We start from the raw sequence: 12948 nt of genomic DNA, 5'->3' as shown, positions 1-12948 counted from the left end.
AGAAAACCTTGACCATCTTTGATCAACGAACTAGTCAACTAGAGGCTCACTAGGGACAGTGTGTTGTCTATGTATCCACACATGTATTTGCGTTTCCAATCAATACAATTCTAGCATGGATAATAAACGATTATTATGAACAAGGAAATATAATAATAACTAATTTATTATTGACTCTAGGGAATATTTCCAACAAGACTGACATAGATTTATTTCCGAGGGATTATGCTCAAGCTATAAACTTAGCATCATTTGGTTTGACCCAACTATCCGTCTCAAAATGATTGTGTGTATTTAATATGTCTTGTATAGATGGTGATGATAAGATCATCCACATCAATAGCATGATGTATATCCAATTAAGGATATATTCATGAATACACATCCATAATCATCAGTATTAGATTAATCCTTGTCAATGAGTCACTCGCATAGTCGGCTGTACCACACAACTCTCCGACCTCTTTAGAGTCACAGAATGACTTCTCAAGCTTCACACATACATGTTGCGATTTATAATCGGATTCAGAATATTAAGCCATTTCAAGGACTTCAATATATATATATATATATATATATATATATATATCCTAACTTAACAATCAATGTGGGTATGTAGCCACTACATACATCAATCTCATGGATTTGTACTGCCAATTCAATATCGAAACATAATTCCAGTCATACCGAGAAATAATGCTACATCATAACCGATGTGGGGTCTCTGCGGAAACCCTTGCACTACAAGCCTCGCTTTCTCACCACCTCATCTATATTCGTTTCTAAATGAAAACTCACTTCTATTCCCTATGGAAGGTACTTATGAGGAGTATGTTTTAATATGGTAAACACCTCTCTTTTGATTGCTTCCTTTCATTTGAACCAATATAAGTGCCAACGACACTCTCCATGGATTTTGGTTCACGACCCAAAATGATTTCAGCAATTTTCAAGAAGAAATTTATGTCGACACATGTAAACTTCAGTATACGATTCTCATGAATTAATATCATTAGTGGAATTCTCATTATGCCTCTTAACTCCTTGTGATTTCCCACAACAACGGAGTCAAGGTGTTTCGATGTCCCACAACCATAAAAATGTGTGCACATCTGTGCTGAGCTCTGGATGACACGCAACCGTCAAGTGTCATTCAACCCGAGGTTGAACCACATTTACCGATTGAGGAGAACATTTCCTCTAATTACGCGGAAACATATGAGAACTTAATCCCATGTGACCAGAATTCTCCCCATCTTTCTCTCATCTGGGGATACGAGTGGTTATTAGGTATGTCCACTCGTTCTGGTACGAAAATTCAGTGACACCTTTGTCGAAAATTCAGTGACACCTTTGTCATGAGTAAATGTATATGGTAGATTATTTGCAATACGTTGCAAATTCTCATAATCTGAATCTCAAGTTTAGATTCTTAAGTACATGTACAAAATGTCTATGACATTTCTTTTGCATTTCCTCGCATTCTATGTGGTACATTTCTCCCCCTAATGCCAGGAAATGTCCTTATTGCAAAATCAATCACCTTACGAGCTACATATAACTCCCTCGCTAGGGTTAAGGTATTTGACGGACTAACAATCATACCACAGTTATTCCTCACGTAGATCCCAAATATATGTGAAGGCCCATAATGTACGCTCGGGTGGTGATATCGGTATGCAACCGAATTACCGCAGATGGGAAATACTTCACTAATTCCATGTATATACTGCATGGGGATGCATTATTATATGCATTTGATCTCATTTAAAACAAATATGCGGCGTGTGAGACCGCATGTTACCACCAACAAAATGTTGGATCATCACAATTCTATAGCAATGGCCATGCAAATTGACTCTCTTTGACAAGAGATCAAGCCACACCATTCTGGGTAGGTACACGATGTACTAAATATGACCATGGATTTCTCGTGAATCAAATTCAACGACATTTCCATTCCAATGAAATTATCCCATGCATATAATCATTTGCTCCAAATTCATCAATCTGAGTACTTAATTAAGTAAGCACATGGTTTTGTGTGGATGATACACACCTTAGACCATCTTATAGATGTTTATATGAATACCATGAAGTACCAAAATAACCCAGCCAATGGTTGAATATTTTGCATCATTTCTTGAATCCGTTCAAGAATAATGAGTGGCTCATTCAAATTTTAAGGTGAGAGTGCCTTAAAACTAGTCCCCCTATGGCACATGTGGTGCATATACAATCTTACGATTGTTGGGAATATTGCAACTTTGTTGTGGCCTACAGAATTATTAATAATTTTGCTAATCGTCCTCATTCCAAACTGGTAAAGGAGGAAACATTATTTTGTACGCAACAATATTGATGTTGGGGAACGTTGCATGGGAAACAAAAAATTTCCTACGCACACGAAGACTTATCATGGTGATGTTCATCTACGAGAGGGAGATCGGATCCACATACCCTTGTAGATCGCTAAGCGGGAAGAGTTAAGAAACGTGGTTGATGTAGTGGTACGTCTTCACGATCTGTCCCACGAACCGTCTCGCGATCCATCCCACAATCTGTTCCGATCTAGCACCGAACGGACGGCACCTCCGCGTTCAGCACACGTACAGCTCGATGACGATCTCCGCCTTCTTGATCCAGCAAGAGAGATGGGGAAGTAGATGAGTTCTCCGGCGGCGCGACGGCGCGCCGGTGATGGTGATGATCTATTCTTGCAGGGCTTCGCCCGAGCTCCGCAGAAATCCAATCTAGAGGAAAAACTACGAGCTATAGGTTTGAGTTGCACGTGGCAAAGTTGTGTCTCAAAAACCCTAAAACCACCAGTATATATAGGAGGAGGGGAGGAGCTAGCCTTGGGGCTCAAGAGAGCCCCAAGGGCTCCGGCCGAAGGGACGAGGAGGACTCCTACTCCAATTCGGTTTGGGAACGAGTCCTCCTCCTCTTCCTTCCCACCTCCCTCTTTTTTTTCTTTTTGTTTTTCTCCTTGTGGCGCCATAGCCCACTTGAGCTGGCCTCACCAGCCCACTAAGGGCTGGAGCGCCACCCTAGGGCTATTGGGATCACTCCCAGGTGGGTGGGCCCCTCCCGATGAATACCCGGAACCCATTCGTCACTCCCGGTACACTCCCGGTAATGCCCGAAATCTTTCCGGTGACCAAATGAAACCATCCTATATATCAATCTTCATTTTCAGACCATTCCGAAAAACCTCGTGACGTCTGTGATCTCATCCGGGACACCGAACAACCTTTGGTCACCAACACATATAACTCAACTATACTAAAACGTCACCGAACCTTAAGTGTGCAGACCCTGCTGGTTCGAGAACTATGCAGACATGACCCGAGACACTCCTCGGTCAATATCCAATAGCGGGACCTGGACGTCCATATTGTATCCTACATATTCTATGAAGATCTTATCGGTTGAACCTATGTGCCAAGGATTCATATAATCCCGTATAACATTCCCTTTGTCCTTCGGTATGTTACTTGCCCAAGATTTGATCGTTGGTATCTCTATACCTATTTCAATCTCGTTACCGACAAGTCTCTTTACTCGTTCCGTAATACAAGATCCCATGACTTACACTTGAGTCACATTGCTTGCAAGGCTTATATGTGATGTTGTATTACCGAGTGGGCCCCGAGATACCTCTCGGTCACACAGAGTGACAAATCCCAGTCTTGATCCATGCTAACTCAACGGACACCTTCGGAGATACCTGTAGAGCACCTTTATAGTCACCCAGTAACGTTGTGACGTTTGATACACACAAGGTATTCTTCCGGTGTTAGTGAGTTACATGATCTCATGGTCATAGGAATGAATACTTGACACGCAGAAAACAATAGCAACAAAATGACACGATCACATGCTACATTCATAGTTTGGGTCTTGTCCATCACATCATTCTCCTAATGATGTGATCCAGTTTATCAAGTGACAACACTTTGCATATGGTCAGAAAACCTTAACCATCCTTGATCAACTGGCTAGTCAACTAGAGGCTTACTAGGGACATTGTTTTGTCTATATATCCACACATGTATCTATGCTTTCATTCAATACAATTATAGCATGGATAATAAATGATTATATTGAAACAATAAATATAATAATAACTATTTTATCATTGCCTCTATGGCATATTTCCAACAGTTGAGTATGAATTGATTCATACACTCTATTCCTCGCAACTATCATGTCCTATGGACAAGATGTTGCAAATTATACCATGTGTGGTAGTACAATTATAGGCTAATGATATCTCGGGATAACTAGGAGACTACATGAGATCTCCAAAATATCTTGGGAATGTCATTCCACAAGCATATCATCAATGTAGAGGAGTGCATTCTCCTTCTACCACGTCAGAATATTTTGTGGTTGTCCATTTGAAGTAGAACTTCAAACTTATCCCATTTAACTCATTTGCCTTCTCCAATGAGTCGATGACATGATTCGACCCAAAACTTAAATTTGGTAATCATTAGTATGATATTTCATACAACCACCTCTTTGACAAACTTGGGAGTTCTCATTGTGATCATTTATTTAAATGACACATTCCTTTGTGAGATATACGCTCCATCTCTGCTTGTCTCTTTTCCACTTTACTTTCAACTCCTCGTGGTTCTCTAATCACATATTGCTTAGTACTGAAAGCACTAGCACAAATTTCAGGTAATGATTAGCATCAATGGACTTCAAGTCTTGAACACAAATGAATAATCATTCATGTGATGCTCATGACAATATATCTCTCCCTAAGTTAGTCCGAAGGGCAAATGGATATTCATCGTCCATTAAATACTCCGTTTGAGAACTAAGACATTGCGATGTCACATAAATTCAAATTTGCACATTTCAGCTATTTATAAATAGCCATGACATTCTGTGCATGTGGAATTTCTATGGCCACAATGCCACGGGTCGACAAAATATTAATGTCTATGACCCATGTTCAATCATGACATCCACCTTGTGTCATCACATCACATTTTTCCTTTTTTAAAAAGGTCAGCCTCATATTGCATGAAATGCTCATGCATTAATTTACATTCAGTAAATTAAGTACTCCCTTCGTTTCTAAATATAAGGTGTATTGTTTTCTCAAAAAGTCAAACTTCTCAAACTTTGACCAAGTTTATTGACAAAAATATCAATATATAGAATACGAAACCATTATCACTAGATTCACCCTGAAATACATTTTGATATTATATATACTAGCTAAACGCCCGTGCGTTGCCACGGATCAATACAAAGACATATAGATCAAATAGTTGTTATAATTAAAAATGTGCGTCAAATATGACAAGACATGGTTTCAATTCCTGGACAAACTTATTATCTCTCGTACTTCTTTCTTCTTAGGAAATCGTGGTATCTATTTAACACCTCCACCCTTGCAACATTTCTTTCTCCTTACTCTTCCTTTCTCTTTACACTTTTTCACACTACGCAAGCAAGTCCTCTTCAAAGTAGTTTGTGTGGCACTTTAATTATAAGAGAAGATTACATACTCATAATGTATCCGTCAAGATCATAATATGATCCCGAGAAAAATAAATAGCAATACGGTGATCACCTCTAGGGAGCGAAAAGAATCTCCTTGAAAATTTCTTAATGGCTTTGCTGCCATTATGAGAAGTAAAAAAGAAAAGAGTGAAAGAGATGACATTTGCAAGTGAACATACGCATACAAAATCAGCTCCAAAATAAGAAGTTACCAAATTGTACATAAGTATAGTCGTGTCATAGTCCTTGACTGTGTAGGCCTCTTTCCCTTCTAGTTTTAGTTCAGCTTTCCTCTTACAAGAGTCCTTTCTCACCTAAACAAGAAAAAATAGTTTTAAGGCAATCAATTACTAGATAAGAGCAAATCCAATTACTCAATTAGCTACTGTACATATCAAGTGCGTGGAAACTGATTAAAACAAGACTCATACCCGCTCCTTGTAAGCAGTAGATTTCACATAACTCATGATGCCAACAACACTCCAGCCAAGCATGTTTGGTGGGCATCGAGTCACGAGAAACAAAATTCGAACGAGTTTTTTCTCAGCTTGGACCGCAGCAATTTCTATGGGCTACCTACCAAGCTGTTACAGAGTAGAGAAACCATGAGTTTCTGCAGCACATTCTTGTTCATGCACAAGGATAAAACTGTATTCCATACTATATGTATTTAAACAGTATGAAACATGGCAGGAAAGGAGGTTTAGAGCATGTGCACTTCGTCGGGCAGGTTCGGATCTGCTCCGGCCTTCAACAAGCACTTGAGGAATCCGACAATCCCACGGTGGCTACACGCTAACAACAGAGGGGTCGCTCCACTGAATGCACCAGCATGAACATTAGCCCCAGCCTAGTTAACATTTCCAGAAAAAGTTTCAGTTAAGAAGGGGGGGAAGGGAATTCGATATGCGCAATTCATTTGGAAATTTTACGGAACCCTAGCGATCAATCCAAGCATTGCAAGTGCTACTTCAAAATAATAAGCGTTAGGCGGCGGCATCGCAAACAACTACGGAGTAGTAGGGTATGATTTGTGCAATCAACACGAACTTAAGAGATCAATTGGCAGAACATAAAGTAAGGAAATCGTAGCACCTCAATGAGCAGCTTCATGCATTGGATGGAGCCACCAAGAAGCGATGAGACCAAGGGCGTGAAGACACGGCTGGCGACCTTGTTCGGCTGCAAAATTGCAGACTCGGTCAGCAGCCTTGAACATAATGCATGCATCATATATACGAGCGGCCGCACATACATCGGCGCCGTGGCGCAGCAGGACGCGGACGACTTCCGGGCACCCCCGCATGGCGGCGACATGGAGCGCCGTGCCCCGGGGGTTCGCCGCACCCACGTCGGTGCCTTTGTACAGGAGCAACATCGCCACGTCGCGATCCCCTGCAGCGCGGACGACGCGCCAACATGTCAGTCCCGCACGCGCTCTAGTCTGGTCTAGTACCCGCTCGGCATAGCCATAGGCTATAGGCAATGGCCACGGCGTCTCAACGGGAGCGACAGGAACACGGAGCAGAGCGAGGTGGCGTCGGCCGGCGAGGTGCGTGCGTAGCGTACCGTTGTAGGCGGCCCAGTGGAGCGGGGTCTCGCCGTCGACGTCCGGGGCACGCGCGCTGGCGCCGTGCTCCAGGAGCCAGGCCGCCATAGCGGTGTGGTCGAAGGTGGCCACCAGGAGCAGCGACGTCTCGCGCTCATCGGAGAGGGTGTCAACGGGGATGCCGAGGTCCTGGACAAGGTAGCGGCAGACGTTCGTCCTGCCGTTGGTGGCGGCCAGGTGTAGCGCCCTGCCGCACGTCGACCAGACGCCGGTGGCGTCCGCGCCAGTGGCGCTAGGCGCCAGCGGCAACAACTCCAGCGCCATCCCTTGACGTACGTCGCAACATCAGATGGATTGTTGTGTCATCCATGGCCAGGAACGCGGCCAGTGCGACTACGAGCAGGGGAGCGGCGGCGGCGAATTTTCTGGAAGAGGAAAAACTGGACGCAAGGGGGGAGATGAGAACGTGGGACGTGGGACGTGGGGTGTCTGTTCGTAGGGGTGTTTTCTTTCTCCCGTTTTTTAGCAGAAAACGTGGGCAGCGGTGGGTTTGTTTGCCAGATATTTTTACTGCGAGAAGTAAGGGAACGATAGTTTCAATAGTGTGGGGAGGTATCGATCGGGAGGCGGGGAGGGGGGTCGAACCATCACGACGACGGCACATCCTGCTTTAATAGTAGAGATTAGGTATTGTAAATATTTATATATTTTGCTACAACATTGGTCAAACGTAGACAATGATTGAGTTTAAAAAAATAATACACCTTATATTTAGGAACGGAGGGAGTACAATGAAAATGCTATGGCTAAGCATAATCATAATCATGGCGATTCTTAGTGACTCATGAGCAAGCCTTCACAAGAAGATAATCATCACAACATGATGTAGTTTTTCAAATTAAAGATAGTCACCTCATCAAGAATAAATATTTAATTCACATAAACACATAGAGGTAATCAACCACCTAGTGGTGCCTCACTCTTATGAACATTTCAATCAATCATACGCCTTCACAACCATATGTTATTTAAAACACATGAAGGTAATTACCACGAAGTGGTATAAACCTCTTAGTTCTGCACAAAATTTAATTAGTTGCTATGATCACAGCTCATAAGTTGTGTACTCATATAGAAGTAATTGTCAAAATATGCAAGTATTTTGCATAATTCTCTTCATTCATAGCATAACATGTAGCATAGTTGCCACTGATGCATTGGATTCTTTCGGGATGTAGTATGTGACACTATAGTCATAACTAATGACAAATGCTATGAAGTTGATAACGTATTGTAGAATGAAATCAAAGAAATAAACAAAGAGTTTTTTTCTATTGCAATGTGAAAGATCCACTTATATACAAGATGAAATGGTGTGTTCTGATGACACCTTTTCACCAACACACATCTTTTAAGAGGCATCCCTTTCATATAATTGATCACATATCTTATTTTTCAATAGTTCTCTCTGTTTGCATGTTTGGAGATCCACGTACGGAACCCCTTAAAAAACGAAAACAGCAGACAAGAAACAATATTGTGTCCGGATACCGGCTTCTAAGCCAACCCGACAAGGCACGATATGAAAACGAAGCACGTACTGCCCTCCCGGCAATGCAGCGTCACCACCGAATATAATCCGGTCTTACCGACGCCCTTGACCGGAGATTCGCTTTAAAAATACCAGCATCTTCGATCTTTCCAGGGTGTGCATGGAGCCATGAAACGCGTCAACATCTGCTGGCATTATATGCATATACATTTTATATATGCACGGTGCAGACATCAGCCGTGCATGAAACCATGCCGTCACGTCGATCTCCCGCTCCGTATCTCCATTGCACACCGGTAAATGTGGCTGATCTTACAAGAATAATTGGCATGCATACGCAAGCATGTTTGACTTTGCCGGTAATTAACCTCATCACGATCGTCGTCCCACTACCGTGTAATCCTCCCTGCTTCTTTACAATAAATAGGAAGAGACCTAACATAATCCTCTGATCTTTTGGAGTAAGTAGATCATAGGTGGAACGTAACATGATTAATTGAAGATGACCGTAGCTAGCTATCCGGACGCGAAAGAGCGAGGGAGACCCGTTGGTCCTGCGGGCGGCACGGGATCAGTTTTATCCGCAGCCGATAACGTAGGCGCCGCGCCGGCCGGCCGGGCGGCCGGAAGATGCGCGCGTCGCTGTCTTATCGCGAGCCCGGCCGAAGGGTCGTCAATCACTCAATCCCCAGCAGCGCCGGCGGCCTCTGCGCTCCTCCACCCGCGCGCGCCCCGCTTTCCGCCGACGGCGACGCTGTCGGCCGCCCGCGGGCGCCACCACCACCACCACCGCACGGCGGCCTCCCGCGCTTGCCAAGCGCCACATTCACCGCATCATATCATTAGCCCGCAGCGCAGCGATCCAGCCCGTCGCGTCGTATCGGGAGCCAGCACCCACCGCGTGCCGGTCAGGATCGGAGCACGACGCCAAGGTCCAATCTGCGCCCGTATCGCACGTGATTTTGCCCTTTTGGCTCGTGGCCCGTGGCGTCTAGCTTTAGCCTCTTCTTCCCCCCTCCGCGAGATAGATGGATTTTCTTGGAATCTTCGTGGTTCTTGCGACGCCCGCCCACTTGCTCATGGATGTGCTAGTATGGAACGGATGGAGTAGGTGCCGGTGGGAAACACCAAAGTATCTTTCGCCAAAAAGAGGCGAAAGCGGCTTGTTTTGTGGCTGCTCCGCGATTTCGAAACACCCCTCTTTCTTTCTAGTGCCATTGGCTATCATCCTATCAGGATTGGCGACACGCGAGCAGAGCATTTTTGGTTGCATGCAGATCAGTGTCCCGATGGAATAGCTTTCCTCCAAACCCATCACGTATATATCCGCAACATCAGTATCTTGACTTCTTGAGGCGCTCACAGTAACCACGTGTCCCCGTTCCCTCCCACGAGAGTAAATCGAGTATAAATTCTTGCGCGGGAATATATGACTACTGTATCTCAAGTTCGCAGCTTGTCATCCGTCAATGCACATCTGGTACACGTCTACGTAAGGGTCGGAAGTTGAAAATGGATAGGCCGGAACGTGGAGGAGTGGTTGCGTTTGAGTGTTTGAGGCAACGCAGTGTACTACTAGGCAGCTAGCTATTTGCCGGCAGATGCAAAATCAAATCACGCTAGGCTGGTCCCGTGGGACGTGGCCCGGTCAGAACCGGGAATGGACAGCACGTAGACGTATCCTTGCAATCAACTCAAAGCAGCAAAAATCGACCCTTTCTTCCAGCTCCACTAGCTTCTTTTCAGCTAACCACAGTAGTAAATAACAACACACGACGCTCTCGATTAGACGAGCAACAGAAGAGGAGCTGGTGCTAACAGGAAAATGATACCGTGCCTGTTATTTCGTGTCGTGTGGCGGATCAGCGCGATGCCGCGCACGAACGCAAAGCGATCGAGCAAACCGAAAGGAGGCGAGTAGCGGTGACAGTGAACGCATGCATGACAGCATGAGCCTAAAAGGCGTCGCTTGCAACTTGCCACAAAGGTGACCAAGGTAGCTGCTGCTGCTGCATGGACCGATGGACGATGGACCCTAGCCTAGCCTCTGATCTTTGGTAACGTGAGGTTGATCGGTCACTAACCACCGCACAGCCGCACGGAAACCACGAGAGGTTAAAGTTAGTTGCAGTAGTGGGCACGAGGGCCAGAGCCGGGCCGGAACTAATCCACGTGCTCCGGCGACGGGGATCCCACCCATGAGAAAGAGAGAGCGCGCACTGGCACTGCTACGTGCACGGCTCCGCATTTAATTGCGGTACAGAGGTTTAGCTGGGGCTGTCGGTTAATTATTCTGCTTCTTTTGTCAACACAGACGGCAGAACGTGCATGAGGGTTCGTCGTATGCGTAGCATTTCATGCGGTGGGGGAGGAGAGGTAAAAGGAAACGAAGCAAAAGCTTGACCGTCGGGCGGTTAGAGCACGTAGAGCTGGAAACCTTCGTCAAACATCCGGGGTCAAGTCGTCCGATCAATGGGTCATAAACAATTAATTCAAATAGACCTTTTAAATCGGTATCGAACGCCCGAGCTGACCGACACCTCATTCTCACCCCAGATTTAGGGTGGATATAAGGGAGCCCGGGCGCGCTCGCCACGTCGGTCCCGACAACCCGATCCTATCTTAAATTGCACCAAATCCCTCAAACCCTTCCTCCTCCTTCCACCCACCGCCAACATTTCCTACGCCTCACTCCTCGTCGTTCGGCACCCTTGCTCTCCATCCTCACCACATGTCCCGATCCGCCGCCGTGATGTCTTTCACCCCGTCCCCGACCGCCGCGACGGAGACGCGGTCCGCCTCGTCCGTCGACGGGCCTTCCTCCGCTTCGCCTTGCAAGCCGGAGAACATCTCCTGTAAGTTGCACGGTCGCCGGCAGCAACAGAGGAAGTTGGCTGCACAGCTACATGCGGGCGTCGTCGATGAGATGTTTCCCCCGCCGTGCCGGGCACCCCATACCCCATCCATGTAAGCGCCGACGCGGATTGTGTCGTCCGGCACCGTCGAGACCAAGGAGGAGGAGGATGAGACAACCAACTGGACCCTTCCGGAGAGCTTTCCGGCTATGCAACAGTTGTCGGTCCAAGAGTTTGAGTCCCCGCAGCTTGTTCGGGAACGGGTGAGCACGGGCAACCCCACCGCCCGTGTGGAGCAAGATGCATGGACGAACTCGTCCAGCGAGTGATCCCACAACACTTGTCGGTCGGACATTGATTTCATTTTGGCATTGTCCGTTTGGTTGAACTATACTTTTATTTATAATTGTTGAATTCAAACAATTTGTATCAGATGATCGAGGTGCATGACTTTGTATGGATTTGACCGTTAATGTATCAAGAGCTCTGGTTGTAGGACCTAAATGTCATCGAGACATCCGTGGCAACACGATTACTTGAACTTTTTTTAACACCATTCCTTGAAGTTGCAAGTATCAGATCTTTTTCATGTGCTATCAGCCGCAGGTTGTTGGCTCATCCTCTCTAGCATCCTACTAGTGTTTAGCTCGCTAAAAACATTACGACATCTCCCACACGGACCCTTAAACCATTCGTAGTTGTTTGGACCACGCGGTTTGGCCATGTAAGCGTTTGACAACCCTGTCCCACCTAAAGTCTCTCCCTCGCCCGTTCTCTTTCTCGCCCGAAGCACTCAACGCCGTTATAGAGCGTCAATGTCGCATTCATGTCGGCCTAGAGCGGAAGCGACCTCTCACGTCGCTCTGGTATTAAAGAGGACCGTTGATCGAGAGTACTACCCGTGTCGCTTCCTAGTGGATGCGAGTGATCCACGTTCAAAGGATAGCCCGTTTGTCTGCCTCCCTACATTAAACATGTGCGCTCGCCGAGGAACCAACCTTGGTGCCACCCGTCCATTGGTCTGCCGTTCAGCATTAACCACCTCGCCGCCTACCATGCTATCTTCCTGCTATATAAACTTCTGGCCCGAAAACAATTGCATCTAACCTCCTCTGATCCCGATCTCCTCTCGGCACCATGCCCGCCATGGCCTCCCCGGGCTCCAAGTCCTCTAGGTCAGCCGCTCGTCCGAGCAAAAGAAGGAGATCGCCGCACTTCAGCTGGTTGGCTGGCCCCTGACGAACGAGCTCACCGGAGACGTGTGTTGTGGACGCCCCAATGAAAGAGGCGGTCGACGAGATGTTGGCATCGCCATCCTCGCTAATGTTGGCATCACCATGGGTTAGGCCCGTGGTCAGTACACCGAGATGGCATTGGAAGAGCGGTGGGCTTTGTTTCGGCACATGATGCCGACCAAGCCTACAATGTTCGCCTCCTCGACGAGCACTAGCGCGAGGAGGAAC

At 46.2% G+C, this 12948-nt stretch overlaps 1 pseudogene; it reads right to left on the bottom strand.

Annotated features, from left to right (window-relative positions):
- Positions 1–5634: 5634 nt before the first annotated feature.
- On the bottom strand, positions 5635–7402 carry LOC123441901 (annotated as a pseudogene).
- Positions 7403–12948: the final 5546 nt, after the last annotated feature.

Source organism: Hordeum vulgare, chromosome 3H (assembly GCF_904849725.1).
Source record: "Hordeum vulgare subsp. vulgare chromosome 3H, MorexV3_pseudomolecules_assembly, whole genome shotgun sequence".
Taxonomy (NCBI): domain Eukaryota; kingdom Viridiplantae; phylum Streptophyta; class Magnoliopsida; order Poales; family Poaceae; genus Hordeum; species Hordeum vulgare.
This window is presented reverse-complemented; position numbering and strand designations above follow the sequence as displayed.